Here is a 9,073-nt window from a genome sequence, read left to right on the forward strand (position 1 = left end):
TGCAGAGAAGAGCCACCAAGATTATTAGAGGAATGGGTGGGCTGCAATACCAAGACAGGTTATTAAACTTGGGGTTATTTAGTTTGGAAAAACGAAGGCTTAGGGGGGATCTAATCACAATGTATAAATATATGAGGGGACAGTACAGAGACCTTTCCAAAGATCTTTTTACACCAAGGCCTGCGACTGGAACACGGGGGCATCCACTACGTCTTGAGGAAAGAAGGTTTAATCATAATCACAGACGAGGATTCTTTACTGTACGAGCAGTGAGACTATGGAACTCTCTGCCACATGATGTTGTAATGAGTGATTCACTACTAACATTTAAGCAGAGCCTGGACGCCTTTCTTGAAAAATGTAATATTACCAGTTATGTATATTAGATTTTATGACAGGGTATTGATCCAGGGAACTAGTCTGATTGCCGGATGTGGAGTCAGGAAGGAAATTTTTTCCCCATTGGAACTTGTTTGCCACATTGGGGTTTTTTTGCCTTCCTCTGGATCAACATGTTAGGCTACAGGTTGAACTAGATGGACTTAGAGTCTCCCTTCAACCTTAAAAACTATGATACTATGATACTATGATACTAAGTTATTAAGTGATTATTGGCTGCAATGGGGCTTTCTGGCTGGTGCCAGCCTCTCTTCTTAGCACACAGGAACCACAATCCCTACACCATGCTTCAATGGATTCTCTCATCCCAGCCCAGTAAAACTACATATTTTACACAGTCATAAGCAGCCAAAAGGGATCTATTCTATTCAATTGCAAATGATCTAGATAAGACTGAGAATAAGATACTGCACGGGACATAGCAGAGTTGGTCAAGTTGAGTGGAGATGAGTTTGCTATTTGGCACAGCTTTTTGCATCAATAAAACAAGTAAAAGGTGTGAAAGATAAAAAAAAGGGTGAAAGTGTGTAAAGTGAATTGGCCAAATTGAGGTGCATATAAAGTTTTTGCTTTCTTTCAATTCACTAATGGGGCTCATTTGAATCAGGTGAATTGAGTTCTGCTTTTGGAAACTGGGTTAAGAAGGGGTGCACCGGTCCTGGAGGTACTGCAATACCAGGTCAATGCGTGGAGTGGACAGAGCAAGATTTTTTCCATCTCCTTGTTCTAAAAATCCATTTAATATATGGTCCCCAGAGAGGGGACGTATCAGATATTAAACTGATAAGAACAGATTTAATTTTTTTTTTTTTCTGTTTATCAGTAGGACTTCAAAATAACAAAGGTGATCGCCTCCCATTGCCTGGGAACCGTCCAGGCACAAGAGGGCTATGTGTCACCAGAAGGCGCACACACTTCCTCAAGGCCGGCAGACGTGCAATCCCAGGCACCTTCCAGTACCGACCAAGGTAGCGTCCTCCGAAACTACACTTGATCTTAGCCAAAAGGCCGAGAAGCTATAACCCGAATTGGTTACGGCCTTGAGTGGCACCCTGGCCTATACCGGACACATCTTAGGGAGAGGGAGACAAACCCACGCCTACAGAAGACATTTTGTCACCCAAGCCAACCCTTGAAAAGGCTGTTTTGCAGAGCAAAAACAAGAAGAATGGTGCTTTTTGCAGCCGCCGCCCACTGCAATGAATCTGAATAACTCCTCCTTTTGGACACAAGCACCTCCCCTCCCCCTTGCAGTCTTTCCAATTCATGATACAAAAAGACGGACGGACAGGACAGGACAGGACAGGCTGCCTGACTTTCCGTCACTGCCACCCTTTGCCATCCTTGCCCGTAGAAAGCCCTTTCATCATCCCCAAACCCTAATCTTTTCCCTTCCCTTCCCAGATGCGTCTCACTCCCTTTCATTAGGAAGTGAGCGCAGCCTTTTCTCCGTTCTGCACATGCGCGACGTTAAACACAAATGCGCAGGCGTGCGTTCCATTACCCTCACTGCATTCCACTCCCATACAGGAAGTGGGCGCAGTTATTACTACGGTCGCACATAAAAGAACCCACGGCCACCACTGCACATTGCTGACTCCACCACAGGACACCCACTTCTACACCAACGCAGGTAAGACAGGATCGGCACCTCTATGCTCCCGTTACAATCAGGCTCAGTCACCATGTGATAACGCTCTCAACTCTTTAGTTGCAGGCTCCCCTTGCTTCACCTCCACTGGCTGTGCTGCCATTTCCTCTCCCACCTGGAAGGTATACTTTATTCCACTATTTTCCTGTTTCTCTCTTCCCCCTTTTCCCATAACCTACTTTTATCTGCATTTGTGGGGTATCTATATGCTATTTACATCATAGTTTTATTCATTAATATGGAAGGGAAGAGTGCCCATGAGAGTGTTGAACTGCGGAGAGCAAGAGATTAAGCTGCTCCGATTTGCCACCATTGATAAGCTGTTCTCAGTAGATACACATGCTATCCAAACAGCAGCATCCACCATTGCTTCAGCCCACCCATTCAGTGACAGCTCACCAAGTCAGCCAGAGGAGTGGTGTAAGGAATTACACGTAGGCACTGACTCCACACCTTCACATCACAAGAAGGGGGTCTACAGGCTAGTGCAAGAATACGAGCAAGTCTTCAGCAAACATCCGCTAGACTTTTGAAGAATAAAAGGGGTCAAAAACTACATCCCCACAAGTGCACACCCACCCATCAAAGAGAGATATAAGCCAAAACTACCTGCACATTACCAGTGTACCAAGGACATGTTGAGCAACATGAAGGAGGCTGGGGTTATCCGTGACAGTTGTAGCCTCTGGGCAGCTCCGTTGGTCCTGTTAAAGAAGAAGGACAGCACCACTCCCCTGTATTGAGGAATAGCTAGCTGCATTGAGAACTGCAAATTATTTTTCTACCCTTGATCTCACTAGTCGCTATTGGCAAGTGTCCGTTGCTGAGGCAGACCGGGAGAAGACCGCCTTTGCCACCCCGATGGGTCTCTGCGAGTTCAAAAGCATGCCCTTCGAGCTGTGCAATTTGCCAGGAACCTTCCAGAGGCTGATGGAATGCTGCTTGGGACACCGAAACTTTGAAACGGTACTGCTATACCTTTATGATGTTATTGTTTATTCTAAAGCAAACAAGATTTTAGGGTGTATAAAAAGGGAGATTAGATCCGGTGATCCTAACGTATTGTTACCCCTCTATAAATCACTTGTAAGGCCACATCTGGAATATGGGGTAAAGTCCTGAGCAGGTTGATAACCATTGGTTTGAGCATGGTAGGGTGTAGTGCGCATCTTCCTGCATCGGTAAAAGCTGCAGAAGTCCTTGAAGATTTCCGCTTCAAAGGCTGTGCCTTGATCTGTGAGGACTCTCTCTGAGTAGCCATGAGGTCTGCATAAGTGTGCTTGGAAGACCTTCGCTGCAGTATGGGCCATTAGATCTTTGACTTGTACCACAACCATAAATCTCGAGTAGTTGTCTACCATCGTAAGTGCATACGTGAGCTCGCCTCGATATTCTGCAACAAAACTCCCTTTTTCGATTTCAGTTTCAGCAAACACTCCTCTTCCTGTAGAAAATATTTATCATTACCTAAGACAGTCATTCTAATGCATGACAATATTAAGGCAATTTAGTTAAAACTTGTTTTAACTCACCTTTAAGGGGATTGATGTATTTCATGGTCAATCCAGGTTTGTCAGTGATGGCACTGACATAATGTATGGCGTCTTTTTCGGGCGTTATCCTTTGCCTTTTCATTGTGAAAATCCAGTTGCCTATATCAAAGCAAATTCTACTACTTGTAAAGTATGCAGAAAATGAAATGTAGAACATATAACATCAACTGCTTAGGAACGCATCATAGGTTAGTACTTAAAAGGATATTGTCATGTTCTAGTCATAATGCAAGCTGGACATTTTTCATGTTACCCTGTAATCGCCGGCCTGTTCTAATGCTCACAAGCCAAGATATAGGCTCAGCTGCTAAGGCTTCCCTCTGCCTTCTGAATGAAACTTGAATATGTCTGGGTCACTGTGTATATAGCAGGTGCTCAGAAAAAATAAGAGTCAATTCAATAGAAATAGCTCTGGCACACAATAGTGATCAATAACGTAAGAAAAGAACTCTTGGAATGCTGAAAATTCTTTATTTGTGCAAAAGGATAATTCATCCAACGTTTCGACCTTGTTTTTAGGTCTTTATCAAGGATAAAGTTATCTAAGATCATAAAGGGTTACAAAACCATATAAACACGTAATTAGTACATAGTACAACATAACAGTACAATATATTGCTACTTGAGAGTACAATGGGTCAAATGACCATGATGCACATACAAAAAATTTTTCCAAAGCCATAGTGAAAACATTTGTACTGAGGAAAGAAAATTTCCACATGACCTATCTGGAGAAACATTCTGGATCAAACAACCAAAAATAGTCAAGCAGGTAAATACACACCTATATGGATAACAGGATGATATGTGTTCAATTGTATAGCGTCATTGCCATTAAGGTACAAATGGAAAACTTGCAATCCTATATAGTGAAGGAAATGAACACATATCATATCAAAGAACACAGGAACATGGGTGTGAGAAAAACCTCAATGTTTATACTTTGTTCTTTATAATGGTGTGAACATGTATATGTCTCAGTACCTTATGCACTTGAGAATTCTAGTGAGTAGATCATGAAAGCCTATTTCAGAACTGGAATTGGTAAATAATTGTAGATGAAATCTAAATGAAAAGATGGTACAAGTGTTATCATGACACGTGGGCTATAACACAATGGACCGTGTGACAAAGAAGAAAGGAGAGAAAGAAGAGGAAGAAAATGCAACTACCTGTAACATTACGTGATAGTCACTGGTAAGTATCACTTGACAATTCAAGTGAAAAAGGATTCCTTTATTAAAGGGTTCTCAGTCGCCTCAGGATCATGAAATACTAGGGTAAATGATATGAGAATGGGTAAGAAGCACCACTAAAGGAAATATGAGATGCAGGACATATATCTATAAACCCCTGAACTACATGATAGAAATAAAAAGAAGAAAAAAGAAAAAAAAGAAGAAAGAAGAAGAACACATAGAATGCGGAAAGAGAATGGGTACAACTACCTGAGTTACTGCAGGGAGGCCCCTGGTTGGTATTGTGAGGGTTAGTGGAATTCCTTCACTGAAGGGTTCTCAGTTGCCTCAGGTTCGTGAAAAATGCTATAGACAAATAATGCCCGGAGAAAAGGGGTTCATATACAGCGAATAATGGTAATACAAGGTACATGTGTCACATGTAATAGTATATATATATATATTGTACTAAGCTCTACACCAGAAATAGAAAGTAGTCCCTCTGCCTTCTGTCTAGGTGCCCTGAGTTATGTCCTGTAAACTGTCACAGGGACCCAGACACACATGTGTAGTAGGGGAATATCCCTGCTGAGATGCCAGTGCTAGAGCACTCGTTTGCTGTGGAGTTGAATGCTATGTGAGCAGTTCTTACCTTCAATGAGCAGAAGTCTCTTTTTTCAGATTTCAATATCTCTGTGGGTATCTGGCAGAAATATGGAATACTCTTTACTGCTAAGACCCTGTACACCACTCCCACTAAAGGGGGCTTTACACGCTGCGACATCGCTAATGCGGAGTCGTTGGGGTCACGGAATTTGTGACGCACATCCGGCCGCATTAGCGATGTTGCTGCGTGTGACACCGATGAGCGATTTTGCATCGCTGCAAAAACGTGCAAAATCGCTCATCGGTGACATGGGTCTCCATTCTCGATTATCGTTACTGCAGCAGTAACGATGTAGTTCGTCGCTCCTGCGGCAGCACACATCGCTCCGTGTGACACCGCAGAAACGAGGAACCTCTCCTTACCTGCCTCCCAGCCGCTATGAGGAAGGAAGGAGGTGGGCGGGATGTTCCGGCCACTCATCTCCGCCCCTCCGCTGCTATTGGGCGGTCGCTCAGTGACGTCGCTGTGACGCCGCACGGACCGCCCCCTTAGAAAGGAGGCGGTTCGCCGGTCACAGCGACGTCGCCAGGCAGGTAAGTATGTGTGACGGGTCTGGTCGGTGTTGTGCAGCATGGGCAGCGATTTGCCCGTGTCGCGCAACAGATGGGGGCGGGTATCCACACTAGCGATATCGGGACCGATATCGCAGTGTGTAAAGTAGCCTTTAATAAACTGTGTAAAGGATTTTAAGTAAAAATCCACAATAAACCAGCGCTAGATGGGTTTTTATAATTTTATTAATAGACCACAAATAAAAAATTTTTTGCTATCCTTGTTTCAAGACAGAGTATTTGATAATATACAATACACTGATTATTACTAAAACCAAGGACCACATAAAACAAGGACCACATAAAATAAAAAATGAAAGTAATGAGAATAAAATTCTTTTGTATAACCAATTAACTTCGAGATGATACAATATTCACATTGATTTAGTTTTACCAGTCTAATGTAATGCCTCGGCCGGTGGCATATATTTTGTTTGGTTAATAATTTAGACTTATACAATGAAAGATGTACTATACCACCCCTGGCTAACTTACAAGTTTTAAGTTGTACAATATAAGTTTGCGACGTTATATTCATATATAGGAAGGCAAACAATATTGGCAATTTAGTGGCACCCACCATACGTAATCTTACAGCACCTAATAAGGGAGGATTATTTGGCCTGAAAGGTTTTTTTCCATGCAAAAGCTGTATAGTATGTAAGAATACAAAAAATATTTCACGGAAATCCTTCTTACAGGGGCAGTCAGAAGTCATGATTAGAGAATTTATTACATGTCAATCAAAGGGAGTAGTATATTGCATTCAATGTCCCTGTCAGAAAAAATACATTGAGAGAACTATTAGACCCCTATGGAAAAGGGTGGGTGAGCACATTAGAAGTGTTAAAAATAAATGTACTAAGCACCCCCTATCCAGACATTATGTGTTAAAACATGGAGGGTCCTTTAAAGGATCCCAAGTATGGGGCGTACAAAAAATAACTAAGGATTGGAGAGGTGGCGATTTCATTAAAAAAATGTCACGAGCAGAAAGCCAATGGATTTTTGAATTGAACACCTTGAAACCATATGGACTCAATAATGATATAGAACTGTTTGCTTTTAATTAATTTATATTTTTATAGGTAGAGGAGTAATAGGTACTGATAATAATACGGAGAGAAGGAAAAAAAAAAAAAAAAAGCGATTGTCATGGAGATATATGTGTATATATGCATAATATATATTAAAATTGGTGCTTCACTTGCCCAAGGTTGATGTAGATATAAGGGGCTTTTCATATTATAGCAAATTTATATTACACCTTTATGATGTCCTTTTGTTAAATTTATTGTTGAAAAAAAGCATATGCATATATACACATTGTCTTCCCAGTATATGATGATACAAGCAAGGCTATATATAGGTCTTTTTAGAAAAACCTTTAGAAAAACCTTTGCACATAATTATATTATATGGCTATTATGAACGGTCTTTCACAAATTGATATATGTAGTGGTCATTGAATGTTGGTTGAATTTAAACATTGTTTAATTTTATGCAAATTATAACCAATTAAATATATGCATAAATAGTGCTCTAGGCAACAGCTGAGTTATCCTTGAGGAAGGGGGCCGTTACACGCCCCCGAAACGCGCGTCGGATCAGGACTCTGTTTTTGCCTACCTCACCTGTGCGGTGATAACCTGCCAAGTAATCTCTCCCTCGTGTGGAATCAACCGGCTTCCACTGGACACGGTACGGATTGCCTGCTGGAGAGGTTGAGAGGTTACCGCTGACATTTCCTTTGTCTGCAACCAGGATACATTGGTACCTCCAGCGGTTCTGCATTGCTCGTTTGGAAGCGGATCGGAGCCTTGTGTGGTGCTAACCTGCCAAGCAACTTCCTCCTGTGTGGAATCAGTCAGCTGACACTGGATACTGTCTGGACTGCCCGCTGGAGAGGCTGAGTAGTTACCGCTGATCTTATTGTTGTCCGCAGCCAACATCTTGGTGCTTTCAGTGGCTTCGTACTGCTTGATTTCGAAAGTACATTTGGGAGAATACGGGACCGGCTGGTTTGTGGCCTTGTGAAGTGTTATAAAGGCTCTGTAAAGAGGGATGTCGGTAACCATACATCTCCCCCAGAGCCAGCACTAGTCGCGGCCACTGGCCTCAAAACGTCCGCTCTGGAAGTCTAACAGGTCAATCCTGTACATAGTGGTTCCAGCCTAATCAACGGAGAAATCCGGGGTGTTTTTTGCGGTCAAGTTGTTGTGAGGTTTATTCCCCCAGGCCCTGGGGGCGAATATAACGTCGCAAACTTATATTGTACAACTTAAAACTTGTAAGTTAGCCAGGGGTGGTATAGTACATCTTTCATTGTATAAGTCTAAATTATTAACCAAACAAAATATATGCCACCGGCCGGGGCATTACATTAGACTGGTAAAACTAAATCAATGTGAATATTGTATCACCTCGAAGTTAATTGGTTATACAAAAGAATTTTATTCTCATTACTTTCATTTTTTATTTTATGTGGTCCTTGTTTTATGTGGTCCTTGGTTTTAGTAATAATCAGTGTATTGTATATTATCAAATACTCTGTCTTGAAACAAGGATAGCAAAAAATTTTTTATTTGTGGTCTATTAATAAAATTATAAAAACCCATCTAGCGCTGGTTTATTGTGGATTTTTACTTAAAATCCTTTACACAGTTTATTAAAGGCTACTTTACACACTGCGATATCGGTCCCGATATCGCTAGTGTGGATACCCGCCCCCATCTGTTGCGCGACACGGGCAAATCGCTGCCCATGCTGCACAACACCGACCAGACCCGTCACACATACTTACCTGCCCGGCGACGTCGCTGTGACCGGCGAACCGCCTCCTTTCTAAGGGGGCGGTCCGTGCGGCGTCACAGCGACGTCACTGAGCGACCGCCCAATAGCAGCGGAGGGGCGGAGATGAGTGGCCGGAACATCCCGCCCACCTCCTTCCTTCCTCATAGCGGCTGGGAGGCAGGTAAGGAGAGGTTCCTCGTTTCTGCGGTGTCACACGGAGCGATGTGTGCTGCCGCAGGAGCGACGAACTACATCGTTACTGCTGCAGTAACGATAATCGA

The 9,073-nt window shown here is 42.6% G+C and overlaps 1 pseudogene; it reads right to left on the reverse strand.

Moving 5' to 3' along the window:
• Nucleotides 1–1,041: 1,041 nt before the first annotated feature.
• LOC142280258 (U2 spliceosomal RNA) lies at nucleotides 1,042–1,248 on the reverse strand (annotated as a pseudogene).
• Nucleotides 1,249–9,073: the final 7,825 nt, after the last annotated feature.

This window comes from Anomaloglossus baeobatrachus, unplaced genomic scaffold (assembly GCF_048569485.1).
Source record: "Anomaloglossus baeobatrachus isolate aAnoBae1 unplaced genomic scaffold, aAnoBae1.hap1 Scaffold_45, whole genome shotgun sequence".
NCBI lineage: Eukaryota > Metazoa > Chordata > Amphibia > Anura > Aromobatidae > Anomaloglossus > Anomaloglossus baeobatrachus.